Genomic DNA, 22960 nt, shown 5'->3' on the forward strand with positions numbered 1-22960 from the left:
GAGTGGAGAACTACTAACAACACAACATCGAGGAAATAATATGTCATTTGTCTTGACACAAGCAGCTCCCAACTCAGATACCGGTATTCAACTTATCTTTAAGGCTGACATAGAGCCAGGACCTGTACACAGTGAGTCAACTGGCTTGAGTGGGTGGCAATTAAGTCAGGGAGAGAGTGGTTCATATGCCAGATGACCAAAGATGGAGTTTGCAAATAATGTTGGCTGCAGAGAAAACAGATGATGATCTTGGTGGGAAGCATGCCCGAGACCATTGATTAGCATACACACTAAGATACTGTGTACTTGCACTGGTCTGCCAAGCAGAACCCCTCGTCAATGTCAAACACCATAGAGTGCCATGGCTTCAAACTGACAGAGGACAGCATGCAGACCTTCCCCTCTGCTCTATCTAGTGCTTTCAACTGTTGTTTTATGTCATGTGGAGTGAGTTGAATTGACTGAAAAGTAGCTTCTGTGAGGTTGGGGACGTCAAGAGGAGGCTGAGACAAATTATCCATTCAACATTTCTGACTGAAGACTGTTACAAATAGCATCACAGAGGTGTACAGCACAGAAACAAACTCTTCAGTCCAACTTGTCCATGCCAACCAGATATCCTAAATTAATCTGGTCCCATTTGCCAACACTTGGCCCATATCCCTCCAAACTCTTCCTATTCATGTACCTATCCAGATGCCTTTTAAATGTTGTAATTGTACAAGCCTACACCACTTCCTCTGGCAGCTCATACCATATTTGCACCACCCTTTCCCTGAAAACGTTACCCCTTGGGTCCCTTTTAAACCTTTCTCCTCTCACCCTAAACCTATGCCCTCTAGTTCTAGACTCCCCCAACCCAGGAAAAGACCCTGTCTGTTTACCCTATCAATGCCCCTCATAATTTTGTCAATTTCTATAAGGTCATCCCTCATTCTCCAACTCTCCAGGGAAAACAGCCCACTTTAGCCTTTTATGCTCATGCGCTGGACTCCCCTCTTGTTGAGGATTGGAATAGTTATGGAGCATCGTCCCCCTGTCAGTTGTTCAACTGTCCACCATCATTCATTACTGGATGTGGCAGGACTACAGAGCTTAGAGCTAATCTAGTTGTGTAATCACTTAGCCATGTCTATTGCATGCTGCTTCGATTGTTTATTTAGCATGCAAGTAAACAAATGTTGTAGCTTCATCAGGTTGACATCTTATTTCTAGATATGCATGGTGCTGCTCCTGACATATCCTCCTGCAATCTCTGTTGAACCAAGGTTAATCCCCTGGCTTAATCAGAATGGTCAAATGGAGAATACGCCAGACCATGAGGTTATAGATTGCGATTGATTAAAATTCTGCTGTTATGACCCACAGATCTAACGAATGTCCAGTTTTGAGATACAAGATCTATTTGAACTCTGTCCAACTTAGCACAGTAATATTAAACATACTGGCGGATATCCTCCCTGTGCAGATGGAACTTTCCCTCCACAATAATTATGTGGTCATCACTCCTTCAGATATTGTCATGGACAGACTCATCTATGACAGGTAGGTTGGTGAGAATAAGGTCAGTTTTGTTTAAATGTCCTTTGTGAGTCTACTAACTCAGTCAGTAGCAATGTTGCCAAATGATTCTTGATGCTCGGCCCTGAAGCCCTCACCCAGCGCATATTGATTCTTTGCCACCCTCAGTAATCACTCCAGTGGTGTTCAACGTGGAGGGGTACAAGTATCAACTAAAATGGAGAAGTCCGTATGTGATAACCAAAAAGAGGCTTTCTTGCCCTAGTTTTGACTTGTGCCATGAGACTCTAAAGTCAATGTTGAGGACCATTGTCTCTTCACTATATATTACTGGGCCAACAGGATGGTGATACAAGAGTGTGTTGCATTGTCTGTAAGGTATGATTCAATGACAATGACAACATCAGGATGTCGCTTGCCTAGTCTGTGGAACAACTCTCCCAATTTTGATCCTAGGCCCTAAATGTTAGAAAGGAGGACCTCACAGCGTCAATGGAGTTGGTTTTCTCTTTTTCATCTCTGGTGCCTAGATTGATGCTGGTGGTTTATCTGATATCATTTCTTTTTTTTTGGTCTCTGAAGCAGTTTTATCCTCGGGATTAATTTGCTGGATCACTTCAGAGGACTGTTAATAATCGAACATGTTACCGTGGGTGAGGTAACCACAAATGTCCTTCCCTAAAGGTCTTTAGTAAATCAGGTGTGTTTTTACAATTTATAACAATGATTATTTGGTTGCCAGTATATGGTAGATTTTATTGAACTCAAATTTCGCCATTTGCCATATTTGGATTTGAATCCACATCCCCAGAACGTTAGTTTACTAGTCCAGTAACATTACTACTGTACCACCACTGTTCCCAATATTCACTGAGTGAAGGTTTTTGTTACAAGAGTTATGTTGGTGCATGCAGCTTACTGCTCATCATAGAGGCTGATGTAGCGGAAATGCTCACAGGTTGATTAAGAGCTGGAGAGGCATTGACATGAATCATATGCCATAGCTTTAGGCATTTTTTATTTAAAGACTCCCAGAGCCCATGCAATAATGGTGTCAGGTAAGGAATCACATCTACTGGACACAAATTGACTTGCTGTACATCATCACACAATTCTGAACCAGAAAGTACCAAAGCATTTTGCAACCAATGGATTTACTTTGTTCGAGGTAAATACACAAGTCAATTGGCAAACCGCATGTACCAGAAAGGATGAATGACCATGCGATCCATTTCTGTGCTATTATTTAAGGAACAAATGCTGTCCAGGATTCTGAGTGAGGGCTCTCTGCTTTTATTTAAATATCATGGAAAGAGATTTAAACCTGAGCAGGTAGTAAAACCTCAACCAAAGACAACATCTCTGACACTGAAACACCTTCATAGTACTGCACTAAACAGTCACCCAAGTTAATGTATTCAAATTCATGATGGGACTTCAAATAGCATTCTGTTGACTCAAGAAGGTGAGAATGTTACCAAGCTGACAGTGAGTGGGAGATTTCAATGTAATTTCCAACAAACACAAATTGCTGACAATCGCTGGCATTTACCATGCATTTTTTGCACTTTCCCACCTGTGGACTTCACAGACACATTTGCCATGACAACAAGTTCTGGTAAGATTGTAGCTATGGAGAAAACATTCATAGAGTCCACAACAAAACAAGCTCAAAAAGAGAGCAGGGAAAAAGAGGGGAAAGGGTAAAGGTTTCACATATTATAGCAGACACAAGTCAGTCAGTGTGTCAACTTAACTGTTTTATCTGTAGATAAACCCACTTTAAACTCATTATGCTCCCTGTAAGTCATCACACAGCGTGCAGTTCACTCGTGAGTCAGAAGGCTGTGGGTTCAAGTCCTACACAACAGACTGAAACATGACGATCGAGGCTGACACTTCTGTGCAGGACCAAGGGAGTGCTGTGCTATCAGAGTTATGTTTCAGGTGAAATGTCAAACCTGGGTCTCTCAAGCAAATGAAAAAAAAATCCTATAGTAGTATTTTGAAGAAAAGCAAGGTAGTTAATTATGAGCAATATTTATCCCTTGATCACCATCACTAAAACAGGTTGTCTGGTCATTAACAAATAGCTCTTTCATTGAAGCCTGGTGTGTAGAAGTTGGTTACTATGCTTCCTACATGGAAACAATGACTACATTTCTCATGAATTTCACTGCAAAGTGCTTTGGGAAGTCCTGCAGCTTTGCAAAGTGCAATTGAAGTGTTTTTCTTTTCCTTGTTCTTTATAATCATTAATAATCCTAATTTTGAAGCAACTAATTTCCGTTCAAAATAACTTATGTATCTACACAATTGTTTATAGCAAACAATTCCAGTCCAATCATTCTAAATAAGAAAGATTTTTTGAATATGCAAATTTTTGTTTTCTCAGATTATTGAACATTTGCAGCTAATTTTTGTATTAGTTCAAGGGGTGTAGGCAATACTAACAATACAATAAACGTTATTAACTGACATTGAAAAAGTGTTGGTGAGTCACTTTCACAAAACACAGCAATCCAAATGGGGTAAGTACACCTTTAGTGCTTTGGTGAAGAGGTTTCAATGTTTTGATCCAATGGTAGACTGGTCCATGTCACACTGGTGTATTAACTTGAAATGATATTGGTGGTGTTCAAACTTGATCACAAGTTTGGTAGATGCTACAGAAGGAACCTTGGTGGTGCATCTTAAAGTGATACACACTCCTGGTACTGGAAAACTGAACAAATGGTTAAGGTACTGGATGGGCAATAATGGAATGAAGTAACTAATGGGCTATAACAGACTGAATTATTTCATAATTTTTATATTTTCTATTCAGCCTGTTCAAAGATGACAAATTATTTTTAACATATTTCAAATTCTCAAAACTGACATCGCAGGATTTGAACTCCCCTTTGCTGGGTTACAAGTCTGGATAGGTAACTATTGTGTCATTGTATCCATATGACAAGATACAGTATGATTGGGCTTCAGTGCTTCTTGAATTATAGAAATGATGTTAAAACATGTCCTTGAACTAGTTACATGCAAGTAATTCAGATTTTTGGTTTCAGTTAAATCTAAGTTATATAATTAACAATACTAATTTATTCATCAAATAATCACACGCACGCCATGATTATATTTGTGGGAAATTCTTTAAGAGTTAGTTAGTGAGATTAAGTGGTCATTGCACATAAGTAGCACTGGATTAATAGCATTCCAGGTTTTCATTGCTGTTTTAGTTACAGCGTGCAATAATTTTTTCTTTAAAAAGCTCATTTTGAAACAACAAAATAAGACATTAAAGAGAAAAGTAATGAAGAAAAATATTCTCTAAGACCGAATGCAGACTCGAAATAGTGCAGTTCTGATTATGTGGTTTAGATATCTCCTATTTATTTGAAGAGCTCTTTTCAACTCCAGAGGCATGGGACAGTCAAAGGGCCTGTTGCTATGCTGTAATTTTCTTTGTCTTCAGATGTAATTTATGGTACTGGGCACTTTAAGAGGTTTTGGCATGTTAAACGTACAAAGGTAAAATTATTTGCTTCTAACCTTCCAGTTTATTAAAAATGGTTTGGGAAATATTGTTTTCTATACACTACATGTAGAAAATTCTTTTTTTTTTCCTCAAAGGAATTGCTCTACAGTTTCATTACACAAGGCTTAGCTGCTACCTTTACTAGATTTATAATTGTATTAGCTGTAACAAATGAAATTTCACCAAATGATGATGCTATAAAAGAAATTGCACACTGAAACAACTAAGAAATCTCATGAATACACAAAATCACAATTACATTTCAGTCAGACAATCCAAACATGTCACTGGAGGTTTTGATATAAAAATGTGATCACAATCTTGAACAAGAAAGATTTATTTTGAAAAGATAGTTTGGTCTCTCTAGTAGTATGCAAAAACAAAATCTGATTCCCAGTAAGATCCAAGACGATATATATATGCAGCTTAATGTTAACATACTCAATCACTATACAAACTTAATGTATCATTCAGAACAATGATTTGGAACAATGGTCTTTCATCATGTGTTAGCATTATGGCATGCCTCAGTATAGTATGGATTTGGAATCATACAGCATGGAACACAGCTATGAACATTCTATGAACACAGCAGTCTTTCAGCTCTGCTGTTTGAGTGTCTATTGACTGTTATTGCCCTTTGAAAGGCTCACATCACACACTAATGAGTCTCTTTCCTTCACAGAATGAAACATTTATCCCTCCTCCCTCTGTTGTGGGAACAGATATTTTCATCTCTATTGCACAGTTGCTCTTTGCATCATAATGGAAGGACAAATCAGATGCACTTCACACAGTAAGTCACATAGTCATGATCCCGCCCCACAAATGACAGGGATGGTTCTTAGTAACCATCCCTGTCAACCCCATTGGCTTTGATGTTCCCATTCAACTCATTTACTTCATTGTTTATATCTTTACACCCTGAGCCCCAGATATATTGTTATCGTGTCAGACATAGAGATGCATTGTCTCCTATCCAAGCCAAAATGGTGCTGACTGGTGAAGATCTACCACTTCTAGCCTAACCCTTTCCGTCCCATGGAACCCTGCCCTTACATGTTTGACTCCCACCCCTTCACAATTATTATCCCCTCTGCATCCCCGTATGCTGCCTCCCACTTCAGTTGCACTCCCTAATACTCACTGTGCACCACTACCCCTTGATAAACCCCCTTGACTTTAATGCGCTGACACCTGGGACTGACCATGGCCACCCACTTGGATGGTCAGCCCCAACTGATGACTGAAAGAACTCTGACCCACCTATGTGCAGCTCCAAGACTGATTCACCAACCATCAATCCCCAGAATAGTTGCACTGGACTCAGAGACCCAACTGTAGCCCATTCTCAGGGCTGCAGAGGTACAGACCTCTGACTCTGACTTCCCCAAGCTGCTGACTGACCATCTCCAAGCCCCTGGACTGATGTTAGAGGCTGCCTTGACTTATTGCACCAGGTACCTATATCTGAATGATGTCTTCCTCTATCTAACTGAGGACTACTCTGGATGCGGAGTGTTTGCCACATACATTGCTGGCACATGGTGGAAGTGGCAGCGTGATGTAGCACATGACTACTGCTGACAAACTGCATGGCTTTGTGTTTATGTTAAAAGGCAAGTCAGGATGGAACTACTGTGAACCTTTAAGCTCTGGCTGACAGGGCAAAAAGCTAAAGGAGCAACACAAGGCAAGGCACCTCAGTGGGCACAACAGGGTGAGCTCTAAGACAGCAAGCAAGGAGGCCTGAGATGCATCTACTCCAATCCATGACCTGGGTGCCTGTCACTATGTGCAAAATGTCCTCACAACAACACCGCAATGAAGGAGGCAGGTGTACTCCATAATGCAGCATTGAAGTACAGAACAATCTGGTTGACGGCTGGAGATGTGCCATGAAGTGACGCCAATGTCGGTGGAAGGGAGAGTTTTGTGGTCACTGCCTAATGACCATACCCAGAGATTTTGGTGCCAGGTTTCCAAGATGGGCTGGCAGAGCCTACCATCTCTGACTTTCAAATTGGGAACGATGCACCTGCAGCTGCTTCAACATCCCATTAGCCTTGACTTCTGCAGTTGGAAATTGCTGACATACACGGGCCTCAAAGTTCTACATAGCCAGTAAGAAAGTCAGAGGGAGCGATGGTTGGGATTTGTCACCACACAGTTTATATCCGCCAAGTAGGAGAATGCACTCTGCCCAAGACACACCTTCCAGTGGAAGCAGTGATTTATCTGCACTTCACTCAATCTAGTCTATTGTACTCACTGTTCACAAAGTTGTCTTCTCTTGACTGGGGAGACAAAATGCAGACCAAATTCCTGCTATGCAGAACATCTATGTTCTACCTATGAAAGTGACCCTGAGCTTCCAGATGCCTGCCACTTAATACACTGCTTAGTTCCCTGGCCCGCATCTCTGTCACAGGCTTCCTGCAATTCTCCAGCAAGCCTGGAGAACAGCTGGAAGAACAGCATTTCATTTTGCATTTGTGAACCCTGCAGCCGTCAGGATTCAATATTGAGCTAAAAACATTTAAGAGCCTAAACACCTCTTTCAAGTCCTTTAACCACTCCCATACCGCAAGCCCTATCTTAACAACCTTCAAGCCCAGCCAACCCATTTTCACCTACTGATTGCCTCCATTATCAGGTCTACTTCCTCCCTTTATCTATATGACTTTTTCTCTCTCTCGGTTCCATATCCACCTGTCCACTTACCCCCTTTCAGCCACCCACCTCACCCCACCCCCATCATCAGCATAAGTATCACCACTTCCAGAGCGACTCTCAGCTCTGAAGAAGGGTCACTGAATCTGAAACATTAACTGCTTTCTTTTGACACATTGTGTCAGATCTGCTGGGTTTCTCCAACAATTTGATTCAGCGCCTTCAGCATCCACAGCTCTTTATTTTATAATAAAAAATTATTTCCAAATCTGTACTGAGGCAACCATTCAGCTGCAACAGGAGTTGAATTGTTCCAATTGTTCCAATCCAGGTCAAGGAAGAGAATGTAGCTGCTGGCTTCTCTGATCATCCTTGGCAGACTTGGTAGACCTCAGCTCTGCAGCCAAACAATCTCATGGTCATGCCTCACAGATTCAGAATGAGCACTTGGATAGTCAGAATCCCCGTATGGAATCTTTTTCAGCAATTAACAAATGCCCGGAGAACAGAAAGAAAATGGTAAAGATTGGCTCAGTAAAAGGGAGCAGTTCATAATCATTATTTTATAGGAAATTTTAATTTTATTCATAACTGTTTAGTTCAACATCAGCTACTGGTCTGCAAGGTAGTAATTTTCTTAGGAAATTTCTCTGATGAAAAGGAAGATGTCAATTCTTGCTAATCCTCCTTTTTTATATATATCACAATGTGGATCTTTTGAAAAAGAAAAAAATTAATCATTCAACCTGGAAAGTAATGAACATGAAACACTTTCCTTCTATAATTTTAATTGATAAAATATGAATCTATTCTTCAAAGAATAGTAAGTTTGCATAAGTAAGTATGCACCTCTTCATTTTGGGGTAAGTATTATAATTTGAAATGGAAGAGACAATTTAATTGCAGGGATTTACGTGTTGGTAACATGCTTCCAGTCATCATTATTTACAGTCTAATTTACAATGAATAAGGCACGATAATCATTTTACCTTTTTACCATCATCAATAATGACGGGATGTGGTAAGTGTGAAGAAGGTCAGAGTCAACACATTGTTATCTATCATATGTAGAGCCCACTAATGGCCAATAAGTGACTGATACAGAATGTTCGGGAGAGGCTTTACTTCACTTAGTCATCCATTAATACTGCATGAACTAACAATACGTTATCATTTAGCTCTAATAGATACATTGCATTGCAATTCCATGTCTCACAGTTTTGACTTCAGATCAAATTGGTTCTGTGGCCACAGTACAATCTCCAGCATATCTTATACCGAAGCAAAGACAATGAACAGAAAAAAAATCATTAGCTGATTGCTGGATGCTTTAGCCAGCTCAAGGTCACATATTCTGAAACAGAACTTGCTGAAGTGTCTGCTATAATAATGTCTATAAGAAGGTCAGGCTCTCATTATCAATCCTTAAACTGGCTGACCTATTGGAAGTTAGAAAATCACATTGAGGTTATTCATCATCACCACTACTCATATATAAATGGTGCTGCAACTTCAGGCAATTTCAATATGCTGTATTTCTACATTGCATATGAACAAACTTCATCTCAGAAAGTTTAATTTTGTCCATTTCAGTCGAAATAGCCATTTATTTATATTGTAATTGTTAATTATCACCAAACAACCTCTCAAGAACAAAACTTAACTCAGGTTTTAACTGTTGGACATTTTAAGATTCTTTTAGATCTTAATTGTTTGAGATTTTATATATGAAAAACAAGACATTTTCCTTTGTTTCCTGACTACTAAAATTTGTTTGAATCTGTTTAAACTTCACTAAAAGACTTATTCCTGAGTTTCTAAAGACAGTCAACTTGGTCGATCAAAAATAATGCTGAAATAAAAACAGGCATTGCTGGAGAAACTCAACAGTACTGGCAGCATTGGTGGAGAGTGAAACAGCTAATGTTTCGTGTCTGTCATGATCTCTTAATGTAGGGATTCTTTTACATGTGATACAGTTACCTAAAAATGAGGACACCAATAAATATTTGCTTATTCAAGTCAAAAAGTTATAAACATTTGTAAATTATGCTTAGACATATGGTTGCCACAAATGGTGGTATTCATGTTGTTTTTGTTTGCGACAATATAGGTTTTAAAAAAAAGTTTCAAACCCATTCAACATCCACATCAAGCACTGTCAGTTTCCCTCCACCAAATAATGTATTGGCAAGGTAAAGTGAATTGCAAATAAACACACATCAAAAAAAGTGTTAAGCCCTCAAGTGCTGAAAATCTAAATATGGATGTTCTGGCCAGTATCTATAAAGTGCAGAGGTTCTTACTGATCCAGATCTAGATTTATGACTCAAACTCTGATTTATGATAAAATAGTTGACTCTGAAACATTAACTTTCATGTCACAGATGCTGGAAGACGTAAAGATTTCCAAAAAGTTCTGCTTTTATTTAATATTTTAAACATGTTGACATCATAGTGGAATATATTATGCACAAGTTTCATTAAACAAAGTGGTGTGGACTTAATATGATAATCAAAAATAACTTCAAAGAAGTGGATCTTAACATGCATGGATGTAAGGTAAGAGAGAGAAAGCAAAAGAGAGAGGGAGAGCTGGATGAATGAAGGAAGAAAGGCATCTTTAATTTACCATAGTACTCAGGTCATTCTCGTTCATTGCCAGTTGAAATTGAACAGCTTTCTCATCGGCTATTCTGAAAGCTATATTTAGATTAAATTCCAAAATGAGGTTAACATACTCTGACGGTATTATTGCACAAGTGGATATGAAGCATTGTTAATGCCACGAATGCAATCCCAATCCAGAAGGTGATGCATCATGCTACTTTCAAAAATAGGGACACCGTATCGATACAAAAAGTGGGCAGCGATATGAAAAATGAATTTCATAAGCTAGATCAGAATGAGGTATCTCTAAAGTTAGCTCTGTTTTCTGCAAAATTTGTTTTGTTCCTTCACTTTCCATCTAATCTGCATTGCAGCATTTCCCTTAACTGCAGCAGCTAGACTCGAACAAATAAAATATGAGAACATCTAACTGCTATTGGTCCTAAACCATTCTGATTACAGACACAATGACATAAGAGTGACATTTAATTTAATGTGCAGAGGGTTATACTGCATTCAAAAAGAAAAACAATCGTCCATAATTTCATTACATTGACATCTTTGGTACTTTCATGTTCATTGCTTAGTGGGCTCAAATGACAATGCCCAACAATTATCTCAATGCATTCAGTTCTCACTGCTAAATCAAATCAGCATGGATATGACCTTTTATGTAGTTTTATATTGAGATAAATCTTTTCACCTGTCTTACCTGAGCTATACAAGTGGTGAGCTCTTAAAATATGTCACCTATGCTTAGGTTTCAAGTACAACATGTGTAGCATCAGTAAACTCAATGTAGCACTGAAGAGAAGGAAACATTCAATGTTGATTGATGATAAATTAGTTAAGGATATGCTTTCCCCAAGACAAACGGATTAATGTGCTGGGTCTTTGTGATCACTCACTTGCTTCCTCTACTTCTTTGCTGCATGAAATTATAAAAATCCTTTTGCAGATCCTTTTGCTTTGTGGTGCTAGAAATGTGCAGTTCAGCATGAGACACATCCATTGTTGCTACTGATCTTGTTTGAGGCTGATTAAGTTATATATTTTATTTGAAAAAGGACTTAAAGTTTATGGGGATAGGCAGGAATTGGAGTTGAGGTCGGTGACAGAGAAGTTGCAAGTAGCTGATTGGCCTACCACTGCTCCTGATTCCTGCGTGTTTCTGTGCTCTTGTTGAGAGACATATTTAGGATGTGTCAAATTCTAGGAGAGGGTGAGGACTGCAGATACTGGAGAGTCAGAATTGAAAAGTGTGGTGCTGGAAAAGCACAGCAGGTTAGGCAGCATCCAAAGAGCAAGAGAGTCAACATTTTATTAGGATATATTTGAAATATAAATACTCAATAGAGTATTCATCGTTCAAACAGCGATAAAGCTTCTTTTGTGGAGTTCCTGAGGTGCAGTGTGTAGCCACTGAACTAGGAGCTCTGGGTTCAAGCTGATGGTTAAAGGAAGCTGTATTCAAGGTGTGGCGAAAAACTGGATGTATATCAACTTCTGAATCCTTTCAACACAAGGCAACGGCAGACGATTAGTGGGAGGTCCTTCTTGTCATCCAGGTCATGGAAAGAAAGTTGGCGCCTCCACTGCTCCAATGTGCATTGAAAAGTGAATGTTGCCACAGCAACAGGGAGTGGGCGGACACCACTGATCTTCAGATTGTAGCTCAGATTGGTGCCAACAGTGCCATCTTAATTCTGACTGGGCTGGATTTGACTTCCTGATGAAGGGTTTATGCCAGATTCATCATCAACTCTTCCGCTCCCTGGATGCTGCCTAAACTGCTGTGCTTTTCCAGCGCCAAACTTTTGGACTTTGTGTCAAATTCTCACTGCCCCATCCCATGTTGAATGTAATAACAAGGGGATATGTATAGCTTCTACTTTCAGTCAATATATTTCACAATCCCACAAATAATTAAAGTATCATAGAACTACAATACCCAACAAAATAACAACTTTTTAATGTTTAATTTTAAATTGTATAACAGCTAAAATGTATTTTATATTATGTCTTTAATATAGTGGGATGTACAAAGGCAGATCATAAGGGCTTTACCAAACAATTTTTGACATTGAGCCACACAAAGAGATATTGAGGCAGATGACCAAAAGCTTACTCAATAAGGTAGATTTTACCTTAAATAGTGAAAAGGTCATATGAAACCAATGAGGTTTAGTGGGGGAAGAATTCAAACTTTAGGGCATGGCAGCTGAAGGCACAGGCATCAACTGTATAGTAATCAAAATCGGGAATATTCACAAGGCCAAGGTGACTATGATACAGCTACCTCACAACATTGTGAGGATCAAGGAGATAGCGCTACAGAGAAACAACACCATGGAAGGATTTGCAAAGAACAGTTAGAACATGACTTGACTGGGTGCCATAGATCAGTGACTGAAAGGTCATGGGTGAATAGGACCTGGTGTAAGTTAGGACATAGGCAACTGTACTGCAAGGTACTTCAAGAGAGAAGGGGGAAAAGGCATCAGAGAAAATGGGACAGAAGAGCAGAGGAGGAAAAGGGGAGCAGTAAGAGGAAACTGAGAGGAAGATGAAAGTAGCAGGGGGAAGAGAGGAGGTAAAGGGCAGAAAGGAGAGAGAATGGGGGGTAAAGTAGAGAAGAGGGATGGAAAATGAAGGAAGGAATGGAGATCAGAAGTAGAGATTTGATGTGTTTAGTACTCTTCCAAGCTATCTTGCCATGTTTGAATTGATGCCTGAGCCATGAGGCACTGACACACAATTAGGAGGATAATTACTCTGAGAGTGCCATATTTAGTTTTAGTCACCATGCCACAAAAAATGCATGAGTTAGGAAGGATATAGAGAAACAAAACTAAATTGATCCCAAATATAAATGAGGTTAGATGTGGTTTATCTGGATTGCAGATGTAATTTAGATGGATTTTCAAATAACCTTCATTAAGGTGCCCCATAATAGACTAATGAGTAAAGTCAGAGAATATGGAGTCGGTGATCAAGTAACACATTGCTGAATTCAAGAAAGAAAATAAAGAATGAGAGTAAAGGCTAGTTATCTAGTGAAGTAGGAAGAATTTTTTTGACAGTGATCTAACACTGGGATCAGCGCTATTTGCTATTCACAATTTACATGATTGATTTGGAGCTTGGAATCATAAACATGATTTCTAAACTGCAGGTGACACCAAATTTGAGGAGATAGCTAATATTAGGGGAGGCTGCAATAAATTATAGGAGAATATTAATAAATTTGCAAATTGGAATAGTAATTCACAAATAAAGTTCAACACAGAAAAAGGTGAGGTCATACATTATAGTAGATAGAACAGGAGGTCAATATTAGTTGGAAATTGCAAGTTCTAGATGAGGTAGAGGAAGAACAGGTCGTGATTTACAAATGCACGAATTACTAAATTTTGCATCAGTGGTTGGCAGGGCCATAAAAAGGCAAATTAAGCAGTTGGCTTTAGTTCTATAGGAATAGAATTGAAAAATGGGGTAATTATTCTAAACATTTACTGAGCCTTGGTTAGACAAAACTTGGAGGCTTCCATGCAATTCTGATTGCCTAATTATAAATAAGGATATGGAGGCACTTGAAAGAGTTCAAAGATTTACAGAGATAATACCAGAAATACACATACGTGAGTATACGTACCAGGAAATTATTGTTAGGCTGAGTCTTCTCTTTGGAATCAAGCTGAGAGGGTGATCTATATGAAAAATTTTGACAGAAGTGAATATGGAGTGATTGTGTCTTCTGATGGGGAAGAACACTTGAGTATAGAATTCAAAAACTTCCCTATCCAAAAAGCAATGCGAAATTCCCTAGCTCAAGAAATGGTGAATTGAATGGTGTAGATACATTTAAGGAACAGCTAGATACATAAAAGAGTGAGAAGTGAATACAGGGTAATATATATTTGATGTGGTAAACGACATATTTAGATGAGTAAATCTAGGAGAAGGCATGAATAGAGTGTAAACATTGGCAAAGATTGAATGGCTCATTTCCACGCCACATGTCCGACATAATCCAGTCATTGTGAGGATAGATTAGGGAAAGATGAGTTTCGAGTGGTAGGCAATGCAGCTACTGATGAACCATATGTTTTTATTTACCATGAAATTAGAATTATCATTTCAAAGTGGAGCATGACGTAGTGAATCCAAATTAGTGAAAAGTACATTTAAAATATAAATACTCAATAGAGTATTTGTTGTTCAAACAGTGATAAAGCTTCTTTTGTGGTGTTCAAAGTGTGGTGAACAACTGGATGCATATCAACTTCCCAATCCTTTCAACACATGCCAATGGCAGATGATGAGTGGGAGATCCTTCTTGTCATCTAGGTCATGGAAAGAAAGTTGGAGGCTCCGCCATCATTATCCACTGCTCCAATGTGCATTGGAGTGAATGGTGTCATAGCAACGTGGTGGGAGTGGGCAGACACCGCTGCTCTTCAGATTGTAGCTCAGATTGGTGCCAACAGTGCCATCCTTTATTCTGGCTGGGCTGGATTTGGCTTCTGCCCACTCACCTTCTCCCCTGTGCAGAGGTTTGTGGTGCCGTGGATTGGACTTGTCTTGTGGGCACAGGACTGAGGAGACCGACAGCAAATGTTCACCCTATGATTAGGCAAAAGCCAGCCTGCACTGTACCAGGGTCCCAATGTTGCATGGTCAACTGAAGAAAGGTGCAGACAACTTTTGGGTGAAGATTAAATTGATTGGAATGCTAGCGGTTCCCCCTCTAATTGCAAAAGTCTCAACCGGTTCAACGTAGACACAAAAGAAATTCTGAATATTTCAGGTGGGTTTTCCACCTAACACCAATCTGCTCCCATTGTTGGACTGACAGCTAATAACTGGGCTGTGGGTTAGGGTGTGTGCAAGACATAAGGGCCAATGATGCATCTGGCGCGGCAAAACTCAGTCAGATGAATGTTTACGGTATAAGGTAAACCAATTTCCACTTATTTACAGTGCCATTCAGTTTCTAGTAGGGGTGATCCCCTGGAAAGCCTGGGAAAAGGTACTTAATGTTTCATGTCACTGCGAAAAAAAAACGGCTTTAGTTTGACCGACTGCAGAAAACTCCAATGACAGTGCCCAAGCTCTGTTTCCGAATATCAGATCCAGCATTATCTCACCAAAATAAATGGAGTGACTGTGTAGCAGCTCAGACAAGGTGAAGCGATTCCGCGCTCTGAGAGACTTTGGGGCAATTGGATTTACCGACATCTACTGAAACTAACACCTCCATAAATTTGGGGGGAGCTCTGTCCCCACCCGCCTCTCCTAATTCGATCCCCCAGCCCCTGAGGCAGGTTCCTGGCAGGACAGCAGCATTGACAACCCGGTGGGGGAAAGGACGGAAGAACTTGCGTTTCAGTCAGTGCCCTCTGCAAAGCCAGCACCCAGGCAGACAGCCAGACATGACCCCTCTCCCGGATCAGATAGTAACAACCCCCATCATCTCCCGGGACAGATTGTAATCCCACTCCTCTTCCGGGTCAGATAATACCACCACCCCTCCTCTCGCGGATCAGATAGTCTCAGTCCCCTCCTCTCCCGGGTCAGACTGACCCCTCTCACAGGTCAGATAGTACTAGCCCCCTCCTCTCCCGGGTCAGATAGTACCATCCCCCTCCTCTCCCGGGTCAGATAGTACCAGCCCCTCCTCTCCCGGGTCAGATAGTACCAGCCCCCTCCTCTCCCGGGTCAGACTGACCCCCTCTCGCGGGTCAGATAGTACTAGTCCCTCCTCTCCCGGGTTAGACTGACACCCTCTCGCGGGTCAGATAGGACCAGCCCCCTCCGCTCCCGGGTCAGATTGTATCACCACCCCTCCTCTCCCGGGTCGGATTGTAATCCCACTCCTTTCCCGGGTCACATAGTCCCTCTCTCCCTCTCCCTCCCCAGTCACACTGCCCCACTCCCTCTCTCTCCCGGGTCACACTGCCCCACTCTCTCTCTCTCCCCGGGTCACACTGTCCCTCACTCCCTCTCCCTCCCCAGTCACACTGTCCCTCTCTCCCTCTCTCTCTCCCAGGCCACACTGTCCCTCTCTCCCTCTCTCTCCCTGGTCACACTGTCCCTCTCTCCCTCTCTCTCCCCAGTCACACTGTACCTCTCTCCCTCTCTCCCTCTCTCTGCTGGTCACACTGTCCCTCTCTCCCTTTGTCTCTCCCGGTCACACACTGTCCCTCTCTCCCTCTCTCGCCCGGGTCACACTGTCCCACTCTCCCTCTCTCTCCCGATCACACTGTCCCACTCTCCCTCTCCCTCCCGGTCACACTGTCCCTCTCTCCCTCTCTCTCTCCCAGGCCACAGTGTCCCTCTCTCCCTCTCTCTGCCCGGTCACAGTGTCCCTCTCTCCCTCTCCCTCCCGGGTCACACTGTCCCTCTCTCCCACACCCTCCTGGGTCACACTGTCCCTCTCTCCCGGATAACACTGTCCCTCTCTCCCTCTCCCTCCCGGGTCACATTGTCCCTCTCTCCCTCTCCCTCTCCCGGATCAGACTGTCCCTCTCTCCCTCTCTCTCCCGGGTCACACTGTCCCTCTTTCCCTCTCCCTCTCCCCAGGTCACACTGTCCCTCTCTCCCTCTCCCTCTCCCGGATCAGACTGTCCCTCTCTCCCTCTCTCTCCCGGGTCACACTGTCCCTCTTTCCCTCCCTCTCCCCGGTCACACTGTCCCTCTCTCCCTCTCCCTGGTCACACTGTCCCTCTCTCCCTCTCCCTCGTCACACTGTCCCTCTCTCCCTCTCTCTCCCGGGTCACACTGTCCCTCTCTCCCTCCTTCTCCCCTGTCACACTGTCTCTCTCTCCCTCCCTCTCCCGGGTCACACTGTCCCTCTCTCCCTCTCCCTCTCCCTGGTCACACTGTCCCTCTCTCCCTCTCTCTCCCCGGGTCACAGTGTCCCTCTCTCCCTCTCCCTGGTCACACTGTCCCTCTCTCCCTCTCTCTCCCGGGTCACACTGTCCCTCTCTCCCTCTCCCTCCCGGGTCACACTGTCCCTCTCTCCCTCTCCCTCCCGGGTCTCACTGTCCCTCTCTCCCTCTCCCTCCCGGGTCTCACTGTCCCTCTCTCCCTCTCTCTCCCGGGTCTCACTGTCCCTCTCTCCCTCCCGGGTCACACTGTCCCTCTCATTCCCGGGTCAGATCCTCTCTCCCGGGTCACACTGTCCCTCTCTCCCTCTCTCTCCCGGGTCTCACTGTCCCTCTCTCCCTCTCCCTCCCGGGTCTCACTGTCCCTCTCTCCCTCTCTCTCCCGGGTCTCACTGTCCCTCTCTCCCTCTCCCTCCCGGGTCTCACTGTCCCTCGCTCCCTCTCTCTCCCGGGTCTCACTGTCCCTCTCTCCCTCTCCCTCCCGGGTCTCACTGTCCCTCGCTCCCTCTCCCTCCCGGGTCTCACTGTCCCTCTCTCCCTCTCCCTCCCGGGTCACACTGTCCCTCTCTCCCTCTCCCTCCCGGGTCTCACTGTCCCTCTCTCCCTCTCCCTCCCGGGTCTCACTGTCCCTCGCTCCCTCTCCCTCCCGGGTCTCACTGTCCCTCTCTCCCTCTCCCTCCCGGGTCACACTGTCCCTCTCTCCCTCTCCCTCCCGGGTCTCACTGTCCCTCTCATTCCCGGGTCAGATCCTCTCTCCCGGGTCACATTGCCCCTCTCTGTGGTCACATTGCGCTGTTTCAGTGCTAGCAGAGCCGACGGGCGGAGTGGTCTGTTCGCTCCAGTCCAGGCTGTGACTGGGACAGTGACACAGAAACTCGCTGCTGGTTAGATTGCGCTGGTTTGCAGTTGATGTTTGAAGGCGTGTTTCTTCACTGAGCTGGCAGTGCTACCTGGCCCCTGAAAGTCCCCTCTGTGAAACTTCAGCAAAATGATGTTGCTGGATGAACTTCTCCCAGGAACTGACACAGCGCTGGAGGGAGCCGGTTTTATTATAAGCCAGAATAAATAAAGTTGTTAGGAAAGAAATGGCCAAACATCTTTCTGCATCGTCCAACCACTGGGCAGTCCCGTCTGAAATGACCCGTAAAGTTATCCCTGACAGCTCCCACAAACAGGAACCACACGTACTACCACCCGCAGATTTTAAAACACGCTCCCCACCCCAGAAACCAAAGCAACTAGTAAAAACAAATCAGCAACCCATGTTACAACATTGCAATTTTGAACAGTTAAGAATTGTTGAAAAATTAAATGGTCCCGTGTAACTTTCGGGAAACACCAACATCAGACAGAATGAATTCCCCCCCCCCCCCCCAATATAAAGAAAGAAACGGCTGGCATAGCGCTGTTTCCATGTATTTGCGAAGCGGTTGATGTTTCCCTAAAGTTACATGGGAACATTTAATGTTTTTCAACAACTCCTAATTCTCCCTCCGCCCCCCCGGGGGGGGGGGGGCTGAGAAACTCCTTACCTCGGTGCTGTAGCCTGTTGCTTTGACTGATGGTAGTTGGAAGTTGAGGTTAAATCCCTTGCACTGGCAGCGCTGGAGATGAGCGCTTTTCGGGGGGGGTGTGGGGGTGGAAACAAAACACAGTGCTGCACAAGTTTGGTGTCAGTTGTAGAAGTCCACGTCCGAGTCGTCCCTGCGCCACCCCAGTCCTGTTCACACAGAAACCAGCAGCGGATGGGAGCCTGGGTCGCACCGAGAGCCGTCAGCAACCGGCTTGAAGCTGGAATTTTTTTTTTTTGCAAACGTGCCGGGGTTCCGCCGAGCCCGGCTACATCAATACCGGTGCATTGCTCCCGCCGCCCCACACTGTCTCCAAAGTACCTCTCATGCTTCGCCCAGCAGCGCCCAGTGCGAGCTGACCCCCATCCCTGCGCTGCAGAGCCCACCCTTCCGATTGCAGAGAAGCCGGGGCAGAAATCGAGCTGTCACTTTAAAAGTCCGCTTCCACCGCCGGAGGAGTGGGGGTTCTGTCCACCTCGAAGAAAAGTTCAGGGAGTTGGGGAGGGGGTGACAAGAGTCCTCCCCACTGAGCGGCGAAGCCCGGGTCTCTCCTCTGTGGAGAAACACCAGTCGCTTCCCTGCACGGTTCCTTTCACAATGGCCCGAATGAGATCGGCTTTTCGAGAGAGAGAGAAAAATGAGCAAATTTGCTGCCCAACCTCTCCTGAGAATAGGATGCATTAATCTGAAACATGAGTAGAATTGCTAACGAGAAAGCCTATCCGACATTCTCACTGAGCTGTAATTCAAATCCTCTCTTTTTTTTAATGCTTCTGCAAATGCATTGATTTCCGCGATTTGCAATGTTCATCACATTGTTAATCTTCAGAAATTGTGGAATTGTATACGGTGCCATGCAAAGCCAATCAACCTACAATTGATATTTTGTTTCATTCTGCCCAACTGTACAGTTTTTCATTAGGGTGCCCAAAATATTTTGATTCATCTTAGTTCTGTCCCAAAGCAATGATTATAGAGGCTGACGTTATAATTGAATATTCCAATTGGAACTATCCTACAAAGAGGAATATGCATTGATCCCTTTCATCACCCAATTGGATAATATGGGATAATTAATACTCTCAATGTGCATTTATTATTTAACAGAGTAAATGTATCATCAATTCCAACTGCTCTAAAAATGAAACTCTTATTAGAGAGTAGGCTATTCAATTAAAAGTGTATACTTATTGTGGATAATCTATGTAAGTGGGTTGGACTTGAAGAATATATTTTTCGCCGGCCAATAATTTCTTTGCAAGTCTGTTATGTATTGATAAACCATGCCATTTTCATGTTGCATCATAGAATCGCTACAGTGTTGAAGCAAGCCATTTGGCCCATCAAATCCACACCAACCCTCCAAAGAGCATCGCAGCCAGGCCAACCCTGCATTTCCCATGGCTAATCCACCTAGCCTGCACATCTCTGGACAGGCTGGGTAATTTAGCATGGCCAAACCTATAAACTGCACATAGACTCATAGAGATGTACAGCATGGAAACAAATGCTTTGGTCCAACGTGTCCATGCCGACCAGATATCCCACAATCTAGTCCCATTTGCCAGGACTTGGCCCATATCCCTCAAAACCCTTCCTATACATAGACCCCTGCAGATGCCTTCTAAATAATACAACTGCACCAGCCTTTCGACTCCATGGTAGCCAATGTCCTGGATGTATACACTATTGGGTATTTATCTCTATTGTGCCTCCTATGAACTAATTCTATCCAGATCCCATATGAGGAGGCATCGCATGTCAATACCGGATCTCGCTTGGGATCATAGTGTTCCAACACCTATGAGGATGATAGCGGTTTCTTCATTTCTCTGAAAATCATGCAGACATTGGAGAGAATGTGCCAACTCCACACAGACAGTAGACTGAGGGTGGAATCAAACCAAGGTCCCTGGCACTGTCAGGCAGCAGAGCCAACCACTGAGCCACTGTGATTCCCCCCCTCGCTCCCCCCCCCCCCCCCCCCCCATACGGGCAGGAGATTATAGAACTGTTCTCAGCTTTGCAAAGGCTGTTATAAATGGTTTATACAAGGAGTTGCATTTATTGCATTGCTTCTACAGACAGGATCTTTTAATGCTTCATTACTCACCCACTGGAGTGAAAATAGTGCCACATTTAAATTTGTACTACCTGTGCAAATATAAAGCAGCATTTTCTACATGAAATCATGAACTATAGCACAATTTGTGCTTTTCTGTTAGTGCTTAACGGCTGTGAAGAATCTGTTACAGAATTTGGCAGATTATATCTATTATTGAAAGGCAGATGAGGCAACAGCATCTCACTGTACAGTACAGGGCACCTAAATATGCAATTACAGGCAAATAATACTAATCAATTAAAAATAACCTGCATAATAAAAATGTCCAGGAATAGCTTTGACAGTTTTTGTTTCTCATTTTTGTGCAATCTATGCCAGAACATGATTGTGGATGTCAGACATTCTGGCAACAGAAATGTCCCCTATCTTTAAGGAGGAGACTTAATACCACAGTATATAATAATTACAATGAAGAAATCATTGTAATTCCAAAGCCTTGATATCGAGAAAATTCACATTGCATTGGATCTGCCTGAATTGTTTTAGGGCCCACAATGGCCTTGAGAAAAAGTAACATGCTGGCACTTCCCATACCAACTAGAAAGTTTTATTATATCATCTGAATGATCCAGACTCAGGGAGGGCTTTTCCCCTTCCCTGAGTGGTGTGAACAATGGCATGAATGTAGAAGAATATGGCGAGAATGAAAATTTTGGAATCTCAGTCTTGAAACTGATTCCAACTTTCCCCTTCATCTTTAAACAGCAAATTCCAAATCTCACTATTGGGCAGCAACTACCTCATTTCCAGTTGTATGGGTAAATCGTTAATCTCCTAATTAACATAATTGCTATGCCACTTCCAATCCTCCACTCTATTCCTGAGAAACTAGATGGTGTAAATTCCTAACATGTAAATCAAAGCAGGTACCTGGCAGCTGCTGCTTGCCAATTGGTTTTGCTGACCTTTCTCCAACTCTGTCAACATCACAATTTTTCTGTATACTCCATGGAACTCCAATCTTTGTTCAAGCAAAGAAACATGGGCAAACTACCAGCCTCAACACATCATCATGTCTACTCTCTGTTTAACTACACGCCATGTCAGACCTTCAGGACTTCACTTTGGAACTGAGGGATACTTATGACTTACATGCATCAACCAGGTTGCTTTATGCACAGGGACACATCTCTGGCATCTAAACAGGATGCATCTTATGGCTACAATCATGATGTCTTAGCATTCACTCATTTTGTGTTTATTTGAAACATGCCAGCCTCTGTGGCTTGCATCGCTCAGTAGCACAGATGGAGAGACAGACAGCTTGCAATAGTGGGGAACACTGAACAGATAAAGGGGTGGACATGTCTCTGAAAGTCATATTGCTACAACAACGTCAAATCCACAGTGCTTGCCGGCAGCCTATGCAGCAAACATACTGCATGTGCTTCAAACAAAAGGCTATGTCTGAAAAGCAATGGGCAGCAGTCCTTGGAGGAGTCAAGTGGGACTGTAATAAATCAATGCTTACAGAGTCAGTAAACAGGCACATGCAATTTTGTCCAGGGGTATGGCCAAAAAGAATGTGGTGATGCGTGTCCTTGCATTTGGAGTTTGAGCCACAGTCAGTTTTGTAGATTAAGTGCAACTGTCGCGGGACACGGTCTTGGGACTGGACATTTGTTCTTTCAATGAGGCAAAGGGAGGATTGAGTTGCTGGAAGTGGATGGAAGATCAGTGTTTGATGCATGAGACGCACTGAAGTATCTCCAGTAAGTGAGTAGGAAGCAGAGAAGGCAAGAACGATCACTAATCTGGGAGGGTGAGATAAATGACAGCTGTTGATGAGACATAATGCATGGAATATTGGAAGTTATAGTTCATGAACCTTAGTAGGATACATGTGCAGTGGCAGAGTTAGAGGGAGTGGTGGCCCTGTGAGTGTGAGATATGAAAGAGAAGTTGGCAGCACTTATTCTTGTGGAGTACAGAATATTATTGCATTGCTTCCTGTACAGCTGGACATTCTGCTTCACTGGGAACACAGCATGGACCCAGGCAGCATTTTGGATGGGTCTGCTCATGTGATCTGTTTTGG

At 43.1% G+C, this 22960-nt stretch overlaps 1 protein-coding gene across 7 annotated transcripts in view; it reads right to left on the reverse strand.

The window, feature by feature from the left end:
- frmpd4 (FERM and PDZ domain containing 4) overlaps positions 1-22960 on the reverse strand; it is a 750261-nt gene that overhangs the window by 443713 nt on the left and 283588 nt on the right. Inside the window, exon 1 of one of the 7 annotated variants that reach the window (XM_072584873.1) lies at positions 18759-18851. The exons of the other annotated variants lie outside the window; for them this stretch is intronic. The gene's annotated coding sequence lies outside the window, so the exon portion shown is untranslated. Of the gene's footprint in view, positions 1-18758; positions 18852-22960 lie in introns of those variants that run through there. 7 annotated transcript variants of the gene reach the window in all.

The sequence above is a fragment of the Chiloscyllium punctatum genome, chromosome 15 (assembly GCF_047496795.1).
Source record: "Chiloscyllium punctatum isolate Juve2018m chromosome 15, sChiPun1.3, whole genome shotgun sequence".
NCBI lineage: Eukaryota > Metazoa > Chordata > Chondrichthyes > Orectolobiformes > Hemiscylliidae > Chiloscyllium > Chiloscyllium punctatum.